Source organism: Tamandua tetradactyla, chromosome 1 (genome assembly GCF_023851605.1).
Source record: "Tamandua tetradactyla isolate mTamTet1 chromosome 1, mTamTet1.pri, whole genome shotgun sequence".
NCBI lineage: Eukaryota > Metazoa > Chordata > Mammalia > Pilosa > Myrmecophagidae > Tamandua > Tamandua tetradactyla.
In genome coordinates, this window is record NC_135327.1 from 120175899 (window position 1) to 120188708 (window position 12810).

At 37.7% G+C, this 12810-nt stretch overlaps 1 long non-coding RNA gene across 1 annotated transcript in view; it reads left to right on the forward strand.

The window, feature by feature from the left end:
- The window catches only part of LOC143686263 (uncharacterized), a 50988-nt gene extending 38982 nt beyond the window's left edge, over positions 1-12006 (forward strand). The window contains exon 3 of the long non-coding RNA XR_013176995.1: positions 11948-12006. This is a non-coding gene — a long non-coding RNA (uncharacterized LOC143686263). The remainder of the gene's footprint in view (positions 1-11947) is intronic.
- Positions 12007-12810: the final 804 nt, after the last annotated feature.

Here is a 12810-nt window from a genome sequence, read left to right on the forward strand (position 1 = left end):
ACACGTTACATCATGAGTGAACCTTGAAAACATTATGCTAAGAGAAAGAAGCCAGTCACAAAAGACCGTATATTATGATTCCATTTATATGAAATGTCCAGAATAGGCAAATATGGAGACACATAAAATAGATTAGTGGTTGTTTAGGGCTGGAGAAGGGTTGCTGGAAGGACTGAATATGATAGCTACAGGGTACAGGGTTTGTTTTTGAAGAGATGAGATTTTATAAAATTGATTTGTCACGATGGTTCTATGATCCTGTGGTTATGCTTGAAAACATTGCATTGTACACGTTAAATGGGTGAGTCATGTGGTATGTGAATTATATCACAAGAAAGCTGTTACCATAAAAAAGGTTAAGGAAGAGGACAATTCATCATTCTTTAAAGAGTCTCTTTCTCTTTTATATTGTAGCTTATGTTCTCTTTCTCACCTCAAGGACAAGCTATTTTCTCTTTCCTGAAAAATAAAAGTGAACACAGTGTTCTTTGCTTATTTATATAACACAATGTTTTTAGCAAGTTAAAATACTGATCTTTTAGAAAAAAACATAATATATGAAAGTTGCAAATTCTGACCACTTTTTGCCAAAAAGTTATTCAATGTCTAAATGTAATTTACTCAAAAGCTGCATATATAATTAGAAACACCCAAGTTACTCTGGGTTTATATGACCTCACATTCAGAGTAATATCCACAATACTGCCAAATGATGGAGGAAAACCACACCCCACAACCAGGGGTTCCTGGGAATCTTCAAGAGGTTAGACTCAAACCTATTGGGAAATATGGGTAATAATTGGTCACACCAAGCACTCTCTCCAAAATGCTGACATTTCACAGCTAAAGTCTCATCTTCTGTAGCAGGAAGTCAGTATATAGCATCTATGTAAAGTCCAAGATTGAACAATAAAAAAGAGCAGTATAGGAGTGTTTTTATAAATAGGATATATACTGTAAGTGGTGAAAGAATAAAGTTGCATGGTAGTATATAGAAAGGCTTTTCTTTCAGTAGGAGGAATAAGTACGGCTTCATGGAAGAAGTATTTTAGTAAAATTAGTTTTGATTTCATGAAACAGCCTCCCATCTGACTTACTTGTTAAAGGAGCTTTTACTAAAAGGATATAAGAGTAGTTTATGGGACTCAAATCTGTAAAGTACAGTGGAGAGTAGTGAGGGACTAGAACCAGGAAACTGGTGCCAAACGGAAAAGAGGTTACTATAGAGTCACAAGACCCATGCTCTTTGCTTTCCTCTGTGCATCTCCCATTACTTCTCTTTACATACAGTTTTCTCTACTTCTTTGGTCAAGTGGGCCAAGCATGGTTGTTACAGAATAACATTTTCAGCCACCAAGCCTGCATCATCTAGGTCCATGGGGGACCCTCAGAGACCAATTAAAATTTCTAAATCCTTGGTCCAAGTTACCAGAGGGAAGGATTTGAAGTGTCTCGACTTGACTCAAGTGTCACAGCTGATCACATTAGCAGTGATAAAGGTGGAGGGATCATGTATAACAGGGCAGCAGAAGTCACTTCTGTGGGTGGAGAATGAGATGTGTTTGTAAAGGAGGTGCATGGGCTGGGGAGAACCCCTAAGAGGAGTCCATCATATAGTTTAAGAATAGGTATGTTTTGGGTAGAGATATCAGAAGAGAATTCCAAGCAGAAGAAAAAATTAAAGCAATAGCCAGTAGGTGTTGGACCTGTCTGAAGACCAATATGTGATTCAATTTAACTGACCAGGGGATTTGGAGAGAACAGTGAGGGATTAAAATGCAAAAAAAAAAAAAAGTGGTTGGAAACAGATTCAATGACCTTCAGCTCTAATCCCACCCTTCATCTTTGCTCCCAGGTTGAAGGAGCTAGGGTTCTGTTTGTTCTTTTCTGATGATTGCTTCATTCTGTACTGGTAGGCTGCTTAGAGGATTTGGAAACCAAGCTGTTAAGGCCTGTCTACAAAAGCTTACAGAAGTAAAACAGGGAGAGGACTGTACGAATATTCAATTTTTCTTTTACTTAACACTTTGCAAGAGAACATTTAATATCCTAAATCCTCAGTTAAACTGGTTGCATGATTATTTTTTCTAGCAGAGTTTAATTCAAACTTGAACTTCTTTTGGGAGAAAAAAAGAGATTTCTCAAGAGTCTAATACAATATCAAATCCTGAATGCCGCAGCTTGACTAGGGAAATAGTTTCATGAGAGAGGAGAAAAATGTCCTGGGAAAATTTCAGTTTAAAAATTATACCAAGATTCTTTGATAGAATTAATAAAATTGACAAATATCTCTGAAGACTGATTTTTGGAAAGGTGAGAAGGCACTAATAAAGAATATTAGAATAAAAAATCAATGGCTTCAAAGATTAAAAAGATGATATGAAGGTATTATGAACGCTTTATGCTGATACATTTGAAAACACAGATGAAATGGGTAAAACTCTAGAAATAAATGGTTTAGAAATCGACCTCTGAAGAAAGAGGAAATGTGAATAATCATATAACCATAAAATAAGTTAAATAAGAAATTACATTTCTCCTCAAAGGAAAACACCAGCTCCAGTCAATGTTACCAGTAATTTCCCAAAATAAGTCTGCAAACATTCAAGTAAAAGTAATTCCAGTCTCATACAAAAAATACATTCTATGTATTTCAGCATATAGAAAAGTATTCCCATACTCTCCAGTTCAATTTATTAAGCTAATGTAACTTTGATACAAAACCCAATGAAGTACTAAAACAAAATTGCAGATCAATTGTGTCTATGACCACAGAGGCAAAACCCTAAGCAAAACATTAACAAACATAATTCAGAAGGGTGTGGTGTGCGTATGTGTGAGTGTGTATTTTCAAATAATACATCGTGAGACCCTTGGTTGATCCCAAGGGTGCAAGTTTTATTTTACATTAGAGAACCAATTAATATATCACCATATTAACAGATAAAAGAAAAAATCATATAATCATCTCAATAGATAAAGAAAAGGCAGTTGGAAAAATTCCACATCTTTTTCTAAATTAAATAAAAATAATCACAAACAAATAAAAGAGCACTTCCTAAAACTGACAGTTTAGCTACAGAAAATTTATAGCTAAAATATTTAATGGTGAAATATTGAAATAATTGGGCTCAAGAGATCAGGAACAAATAAGGAAATCTGCTAGCTCCATTTGTGTAACATTGTGCTAAAAGACTTAGGCAGGAATTAGGCAAGAAAATGTAATAATGCATATGAAGATTGCAAAGAAAGAAGCAAACTGCAATTATTTGTGGATATGATCTGTGTACTAGAAATACAAAGAAAGCTACAGATAAATTACTAAAAATAAATAACAGAATTTATCACACTTGCAAGAAAGAAAGCTAAATGCACAAACATAAATTTCAACAAAGAAAATGTAATTTTGAAAATGTATTTATAATAATATCAAAATACCTAACAAAATTATTCAAGAACTTTATGAAAAAATCTAGAAAACTTTGCTGAAAGACATCATATATATATATATATATATATATATATATATATGATGCAGACAAATACATCACATACATGGACAAGAAGACTCGATACCATAGAAGTCCCAAGTCGAGCAGTAATTGGAATGATATTCCCATCAAAATCCCAATAGGACTTTTTTGGAACTTGATAAACTGATTTTAAAATTTATATGGTAGAGCAAAAGGCCAAAAAGAAGAAGAAAAAAGGGGGTACTTATCACATGCTTGGAATTATTATAAAGCCATAATAATTAAAAAGAGGGACCCTGTCATCAAGATAGTCAAATAAAACAGAACAGAAAGCTCAAAAACAGATCTACTCATATATACATCTCTGATAAATGATAGAAAGTCATTGGCGAAGGAATGCATTTTCAGGAAATCATCTTGGCACACTTGGTTATACACAAGTAAAAAAGTAAAATTAGATTCCTAACTCAAATCATATTTACTTATTTAAAATTTTTTTTGGGCATGGGCAGGCACCCGGAATCAAACCTGGGTCTCTGGCATGGCAGACGAGAATTCTGCCACTAAGCCTCCGTCGTACTGGCCTCAAACCATATTTAAAAACAGTTCCAGTTAAATTAAAAACCTTGATAAGAAATGCAAAGCTAACAACGTAAAAGAATGTCATTATGACCTCCATATAAGGAAGAATTTCTTAATACACACAGAGACCATTAAAGGAAAAGTTAAATTCTATCTTTTTATTCAAAAGATCCAAAACTGGGAACCGAGATTTTTTTCCCTTAAGCTTTTAATTTTGGGATAATTTTGAATTTAAAGCTTACAGGACAATTGCAAAAAGAATAAAACAGAGAACTGTAATGCGCCCTCCCAGATAACCAGACCCACTAATTTTAACATTCTGCTACATTTACTGTATCATTCTATTTATCCACCTGTCTTTCTGTTTTCATCTGTCTATCTCTATTTTCTAAGAATCTGATATAAGTTGTAAATATCATATTTCTTGAATGTATAAAATAGGAACAGAGATTTTTAACACATTAAAAATAACAAAGGATTATTATCCAGAATATGTAAAGATAAAAGAAGAAAAAGAAAACCCAACAACTGCAAAGCAAAACAACAACAACAACAACAACAACAACAAAAAACAGCCGAACAGAAAATGGGGCAAAATCTTGAACAGAAACTTCACAGATGGAGAGTGATAAGCAAATATAAACACACGAAAAGTTGCTCAACTTTATCAGTTATCATTAACTGTAAAATCAAACTACAATGAGAGGGCACAAAATTGAGAAAAATTAAAGTCTGGCAGCATCACATGCTAAAAGGATGTGGGGGAAGGATGTTTTCTGTGTGTGTGTGTTCTTTTTTACTGCTAACAGGAGTGTCAATTACTACAAACATTTTGGAACACAATTTGTCATTCTCTGATAAATTTGTGTATACTCCATGACCAAGAAATTCCACTCTTGGGAATGTATGCACCAAGAGAAATACCCAAAAATGTATATAATGGTGCTGTTTGTAATTTCCCAAAATTATAAGCAACTCCAATGTCTATCAACAGCAGAATAGATAAATTGTGATTTTATTATTATACACTAGTGAAACTTAATCAATTCAGTTACACAAGACAACATGAATTTTAAAAAGACAATTGGTGAAAAATATATTTGGCATGAGTCCATTTATATAAAGCCACAATGTTGTTTAGAGATTCATGGAAAATGTAACTCTTTTATCAAAAGAAATGAAATTATAAACACAAAATTCTGGATAACAATTGTAGTGGTTTAGAGTTAGGTACCCCAGTAAAAGCATGTTCTTAAACTAAATCCATTCCTTTGCGTCTGGACCCATTATAAATAAGATGTCTTCAAGATGTCACTTCAGTTAAGGTATGGCTCAGATGAATTAGGGTGGGCTTTAGTCCAGATTACTAGCACCTTTTATAAACAGAGTGAAAGTCAGACAAAAAAGCCACAAAACAAGCAGCCAGGAGAAGAAAATCAACAGTACCCAGAAGAGAAGGGAGAGGCCAGGAGAGGCCACTCTGTACACTGCCATGGACCTCAGGCCCAAGGGTCCCAGGCAGCCAGTCCCAGAAAGCCAGTCTTTGGAAGAAGGCATCGCCTTGATGATGCCTTGACTTTTGGACTTCCCTTGTCTTCAAAACCATGAACCAATACATTACCAAAGGGTTTTTTTTTTTTTTTTTTTTGGTATGCTATATGACAGGGCCACATTTCATTATTTTTCCATGTGAGTATCCTGTTACTGCGGTACCATTTGCTGAATTTTGTGTGTGTGTGTGTGTGTGTGTGTTTGTTTGTTTCTGTTTATTTGTTTTGCCTGCTTTGGGGAAGTGCATGGACCAGGAACTGAACCCAGGTCTCCCGCATGGCAGGCGAGAATTCTGCCACTGAACCACCCTTGCACCTCCTGTAAATTACCCCAGTTTTAAGCCCACCCACTGCATGGTGTGTGCTTTAGCAACAAGGAAACAAAAACAAAAGTTATTTGGAAAAGAGAATGGCATGGGATGAGGAAAGGACCTACAGGAGACCTCAAAGTTCTTGGGAATGGTCTGTTTCTTGCCTTAGCAATGGTTCAGTGGCTGCTCACTTTACACCTTTTACATCTTCCATAAGTAATTTTATATTTATTGAATATTTCATTTTTAAAGTACTTAAAATTGTTTATCAACCACGATAACAACTTGCCAACACTCTGCAGCAGTGTAATATGAGGGAGTCTGTGTCCAGGTCCAGGGGCTCACGTGGCTCAGCTTGATGGCAGCTAAATCCCAATTTCAGGATGTACCAGGTCATTGTAATTTGTCGTGCCAGGTCACCTCATCTTATTTCTCTTGTTCAAAATCTTCTTTTGCCAGCCTATATTCTAATTACAAATTTAACATCCCATGTAGATTTGCCCACAAAGAGAGAGGGCACCTGTCTGCACACATGAGTCACTGGAAGCTTGACAGCTCCATTCCTCAGTGTAATTAAGGCTGGCGTTCTGGCTGGTATTTCAAGTCTTGTAAGCATCCTTAGGGACAATTTATGCCTATTGAAGAGATCAAATGATGAATCATTCCAAGAGCAAGCAGAGGTGGAGGCTGAGAAGGAGGCAGAGAAGCAGAAGGAAAGAACTTATTATGTAAAGCTGTAATTCAGCATTCAGATGCAATAACAAAACATCTTATCATAAAGTCACTTGACCTAACTGTTGGTTGAAATTTGAGTGTTTACAAAGTATATGCTTTATAAGGCTTTAAGTGCCATAGTGGAAAACAGCATATGTAGAAAAAGTTTTCAGAGTCAAACTTAACCAAATATTACCTTTTTTCATTCACTAGGTCCTTAAGTCTCAGTATAGTGATCTGTAAATAAAGATAATAATATGAGTGCTGATTAAATGTGATAAACACACTGCAGCTATCCTTAATGGGGGGGAATTTTGGTTAAATGAAGACACTTGGGCTTTGAAGCCTGAAAAACCCAAGTCTGATTCTTGCTCTACCACCTTCTGGTTATATGGTCTCTTCAAGACTCATTGTTCTCTATAATGGGGTAATGAGACCTACCTTGGAGATGTCATGAGGCTTAAAGATAATGTATCTAGCACTGGAACTACTCAACAAAAGTTAGATATTATTGATATTGGATGTTGACTAGCTATTAAAAAAGCAAGATCAGAGATGACTAGAACCTGGAGTCAGAGAAACTCTGGGGACAGGGAGAAGGTATAATCACAGTGATATGTACAGGCATGAGCTGAAGCTGGAGGGCAGAGGTAAGGAATTGCGTCCAATAGCTATATAGGGCTGGCCATGGTGAAGTAAGGAGGAGGCACCAAACATGAAAGAAATTGCTTTAAGACTGGCCTTGTCAGGGATATCAATGACTCAGACATGGGGATTTCTACCCAAGGACATATCTCCATTCTCTGGAAAGGAGGGTAGGAAGAAGCTGTACTACAGGTCAATCACAGAGAAACTTGGGTAAGCAGATGGGTAATCAAGATAAAGACTCTGATCCAGAGTGTAGCAGAGAGGCAGGAAATGAGGATTTCAATGCTGGAATGTGAAAGAAGTCTAAATACTGATCACAAATTCAAAGCAAGAGGACACAAGGTCAGAGCAAGTTTGACTAGATGCAGAGTTGGTTTTTGGCTCTACCAAGACTGAAATTAACAGTCTTTCCTCTGAGAAAGACATGTCCAGGAGCTCTAGGCTAATTTTGGGTACTATTTCCAGAGAACTCCTGCTGGCAAGGGGAACGAACATTGCTTAACTTTGGACAGCAGTGTACATACCAGTGAATAGATGTGAAGCAGCATGGTAGAGAGAAACTAGATGCTAGCCAGTCATGCCATCCAAACCAAGGGCAGGCAGGCTTGGAACCATGGGCAGAACTGGTGCTAGCAAAGATATCTCCAAATGCTATTTTATAGGATGTGAAGGGATTGAGAGAAAGTATATAGATGTGAACAAAGTCATAGACTTCTTGGCACGCCATGCACATGTCTAAGGGTCTTGATAGCTGAGGTGAGAGGGCTTTACCTGCAAGGAACCAAGAAGATCCCATCTTGGAATGACAGAGTGGAATTGAGAGCGCGCAGTAGAGTTGGTGCCCATAGCAGGCCACAGTCCCAAACCTACACCCCTTAGCCTGAGCCAATTGTCTACTAGTTCTTAGGAATGACAGAGGAAAATGCCATTCACAAAGATGTCTGGTTATGTCAGATACAGGGTTGATGTTCGAAGAATGAGTGTTTCCTGAAAGTAGTCATTGCAAAACGGAGCGTGTCATTCATTTCAAAGTACTATGAACAATTGCATAAGTATGGGAGGCTTGGAAAATCACTTCCAAGGGAATAAAATTGCATTTATGGAATTAAAACCTAACCAATTTCAGAATAACTCTTTCAAGTAGTTTTTTCTCCTACTTTACCTCTCAATTCAGGCTTTGGAAATTTTCTAATACAGTAAACATTTGCTTTTAACTACTTAAGTTTCCTCTATAGCTTTAATTAGTTTCAGTATATGTGTTATGCTTTTGGATGTAGTTTGTCATGTGGTTTAAACATGATTCTTTACTGAAGGCACCAGGAGCATTTTGATTTCACGTTTGGTAAAATGAGTAGTTCTTTCCTCTATCCCACATAATCTTACATTAATCACCTGCAAAAAATCACCTGGGTACTTTTGAGCATTAACAACAAAGGACTGCTTTTATCCAAATGCCCTCCAACCTCCGAAGAAATAAATCTCCTCAAATTTGACCTCCCACACCAGAGGATTTATTCCTTCTCAAGTTAGAATGGGGAGCAATCTCTTCGGGAAATGACTGTACTCACTAATCCCAATGTAAAAGTTTTAATGTGTTAGTTCATGACTAAAGACTTTTAGTTAATAATACTGTTGCATGGTTCCTCTATTCACCCTTTCTTTTACCTGGTTAAATATTCAATTCAGCAAAGCCTATGCATTTCACCACACATGGCACTTACAAGTCATATGATTCATCAGTCAAGTCATCATACTTAGAATTTCTGGTGCTTGGTTCTCTCCAGTACTCTGGGGAAAACATTTCCTTATGTCATTTCTCCGTTCTAGCTTAGAGATAAATTTAAATCATCCTCTATATAAGGTTTAAATTATCTTGTCTATAAAAAACCTCTTTCTACTTCCATAAAAAAATAAATTCTGTGGCCACCTACGATCCTGCATTTCCCTGAAATTCTCTCTAGGTTTCAAACTTACCAAGCTCCAAGCCTATTTTGGAGACAGAACTTTTATTTATACATGTGGAAAATAAAATACCTTTATAAAAGTAAACAGACTGTAGCTGTGTTCTGATTGAGTGGCAGAATTAATCACTTTTATTTGGGAAGATTTGTTCCTGGGTCTTATGTTGTTCTTTTAAAGAATAGCCTCTTGCCTAGATTGGAAGAAAGAGACTGAGAAAAAGCGGGAGTGAAATTGTATTGCATAATAAAGTAATAGGGATCTTGACTTGTCCCCTGGCAACTAGAGGGGAAGGAAGTAGTAAAGATGCCAGGAAACGTGAGGAACTGAGAAGACAGGATGTAGGAAACTCGAGTAACTAGAGGCATCAAGGGCTGAAGAGAAAGATGGCCCATGATGGAAACCCTGCGTAAGGGATGGTCACAGTGCTTCAGGACTAGTGAAGGCTCCCATCCAGTTAGTTTTTGTGCTTGTGCTAAGTTCCATCTATTTTCCCCCAATCTTCACAAAAATCCTGTAACAATAGTAGCAGTGTGGAAGAGCTGCCTGGGGAATGAAGGAGGGGGTGAGGCTTATGCCCATTTGGAGCTAAGGGGCAGGAAGGAAAGCTGTAAGCAGGAATGGCTGCCAAGCTCGCACCAGTGAAAGAGACAAGACCAGGAGGAGTGGTCCTGAGGGACAGAGTGCAAGGAGCAGTCAGAGGAACGTACACTTCTCCCATTTCAGCGCTATTAGAGAAGGCGCTGGACTTCTCAAAGCTACACAGCATGGGAATTGCATGATTTTGTTGTTGCTGAAATAAGTTGTGTATGCGGATAATGGAGGACTCAGAGATACACAGGTAATATGGAGCATACAAATCTCTTTCTTCTTTAAAACACCCATTACCACACTCTTATGGGCCATTCTCTTCAATCCAAACTGGTAATTACAAGTCCCAACTTCTGCAGACTTTTGTCAGAAACACGTTGTTATGTATCTTAACCTGGTATCTAAACATTCCTATGAGTGAGAACATTTACAGCCAAATCATGTTGACTTTGGTTGCCCCATTAGCTACACTCCTCCTTAACCTCGCTCCATTTAAAAATGGAAACCAGGGGACAGGGTTAGGATACTCTCCATTCAGATGACATAGAGTGAAAAATGAACTTAAGGAATGCCATCGCTCCCACTCTCACACATTGAGCTCTTTACTGCTGCATCTAGAATCAGTCTCTGAATTCTCAGCACAAGCCTTCTGAGAGTTACTGTGAATCCATTACTACTGGAGATCTCTTGGATTCCTGTGCCGTGTCTTTCATGCCCTAGGAAGAGACACGGCTGCACTGCAGACACGGCTGCAGCTGCTCCTCTACCTACAGATGCATCCTGACCTTACCTCACGTTAGTTTCACTGCTTTGCCCTCCTTCTGTCTTAGGGCTTCCCTGCCACCACCTCAAAGGACCTTTTGGGAACCTGCTACATGCCCACAAGGGTGTTAATATCCATAGGGCAATTCTTTACTAATGGGGAACAAAAGGTAGCAGATAAACGTCCCCTTCTTCCACTCAGAAGCAGTCTCCACTGTACTAAGTGCCCACATCAGTGACTAACTGGAGAGCGCGCCCCTGTCCCAGCTTTCTCTCCTTCCTGGCTCCATTCTCTCCACCTCCATTTCTTGGGATTGCTTCCCAAAATGCACTACCTGCATACAGCCTTCACTTTTTGAGGGGAAAGTCCGGCTAGACCAACACACCCCTTAAATATCAAAGCAACAATCAATTTTATAAATAATTATCTTTATTTTAAACTACTTCTTTTATAGTTGCGCTCTCTCTCTCTGAGAAATCCAGAAACGATAATCATGGCATGCTAAATTGTCCCTTATACCTTTTCATTGCCTGACATAAACATTGTCATGTAGATTATTTTAATCTATAATTAATTTGTTTCATGCTTACATTTCAAAAATCTATAGATGTTCAAAATATTTAGACTTGGTTTTGCTGCTGACAACCTAAAGTAACCAGAACTTTTCTCTGAATTTTATTTTAGATCTGGTTTTACATTTATTCCTGTTTAGTATGTTGAGTCACTTTTACACTTGGCGTTTGTATTAAGGATTACATAAGACAGGTATAATAGAACCTGCTGTCAAGTTCTCTGCTTTTCTGGGAAATTCTGGCCATATATACATGTTTTGCTCTTATTATTCCTTGAAACAAAAAGGAGGGATCTGAGATGCCTCTGGAAAACAAAGGCTTGGGTTTTGTTTTTGGCTATTGCTGCCTGGTTTCTGGTAGTCATGGAAATGGGAGTCGGTGGGCCAAAGGTAAATAATTATGATATATCTCACTGGCCAATTGTGATGAAAGCATTGCAAATAGGTCGGAAACGTCTGTAATACTCCAATCTCAAGTTGTAATATTAGAATGTTATACAACTAGTACTTCCCTGCCCCATAGGGTCAGAGAGGGCAAATTCTTCAATGCGTGTTTCGTAACTCCACTTTTGCTTACTCCCACGCTCAGCATCAGGCAGCAGCTGTCTCCATTCCCATTCCATGTTTTCCCTGTGGTGCTTGACATCACTTCATTGGAGACCTGGCTATACATTCACCTCATTTGGGGTGTCTGGGGAGGGTGGGGGATGAAGGGGTGGTCTGTCTCTCAGCGCCATGGAAAAAGTCCCCTTCAATCACCTGTAACCATTTGTTTATCTTTGAAGGAATGCCACAGTGACCGGAAAGGAGCCTTTCGTAGCATGAAAACGGATGAAGGTCCTGGTATATATTTTTGGTCCTAACAATTTACTTGCTTAGTAACAACATGCTCTCAAGAGTTCCAAGCTCAGTGCTTTATGAAGTGTTGTTTTATTCTGCACTTTTATATTATTCCAAAGGAAAAAGAAGAAGTCCCTTTAAGATAAGAGTTAGCCTGTGATAACTCATTACTTCACGTGAGCGAATGAGGAGAACACTGTGCCCAAGTGGATGTAATCTGTTCTGAGAGAGGCTATTCAGAGCCAACAGCAGTGATGACTATGGGATTGAATCGATGCAAAGTTGGACAAGGTGACCTCTAAATGACATAAAGAACAAATAATGGTCCGGGAAACAGGTAGATTTTGATCTCATTATTCAGATGTGAAAGACAGTTGAAGACAATCCAGGACATAACTGTGAAAGGCCTGAGTAGCTTAGAAATCAGAAAAAGAACTGTGTCTAGAAAGTAAGACAAATATAAGAGTAAATAAAGCTTGCGGCAGCTACATAGTGATAAGCGAACTAATTGATATTTGATTTATTCATGTCCTTTAATCTAAACCCTGGTATTTGGAATTTTTCTTCAAGACCATTTGAAAAGCCATATAAATAAAAATTATAAAAAATGCACCATTATTTATAATGATGAAAAGTTGGAAACAACCTGAATAATACACCATATTTTTATTGGTAAATGAATTATAATACCTCAAGTCAACGGAATATCACGCAGCCACCATCTGCTGCATGAATACCATGCAGCAACAGTATGGAAAACATTTATGCCATTCTATTAAAGGTCAAAGTTTCCCACTTCAGCACTATT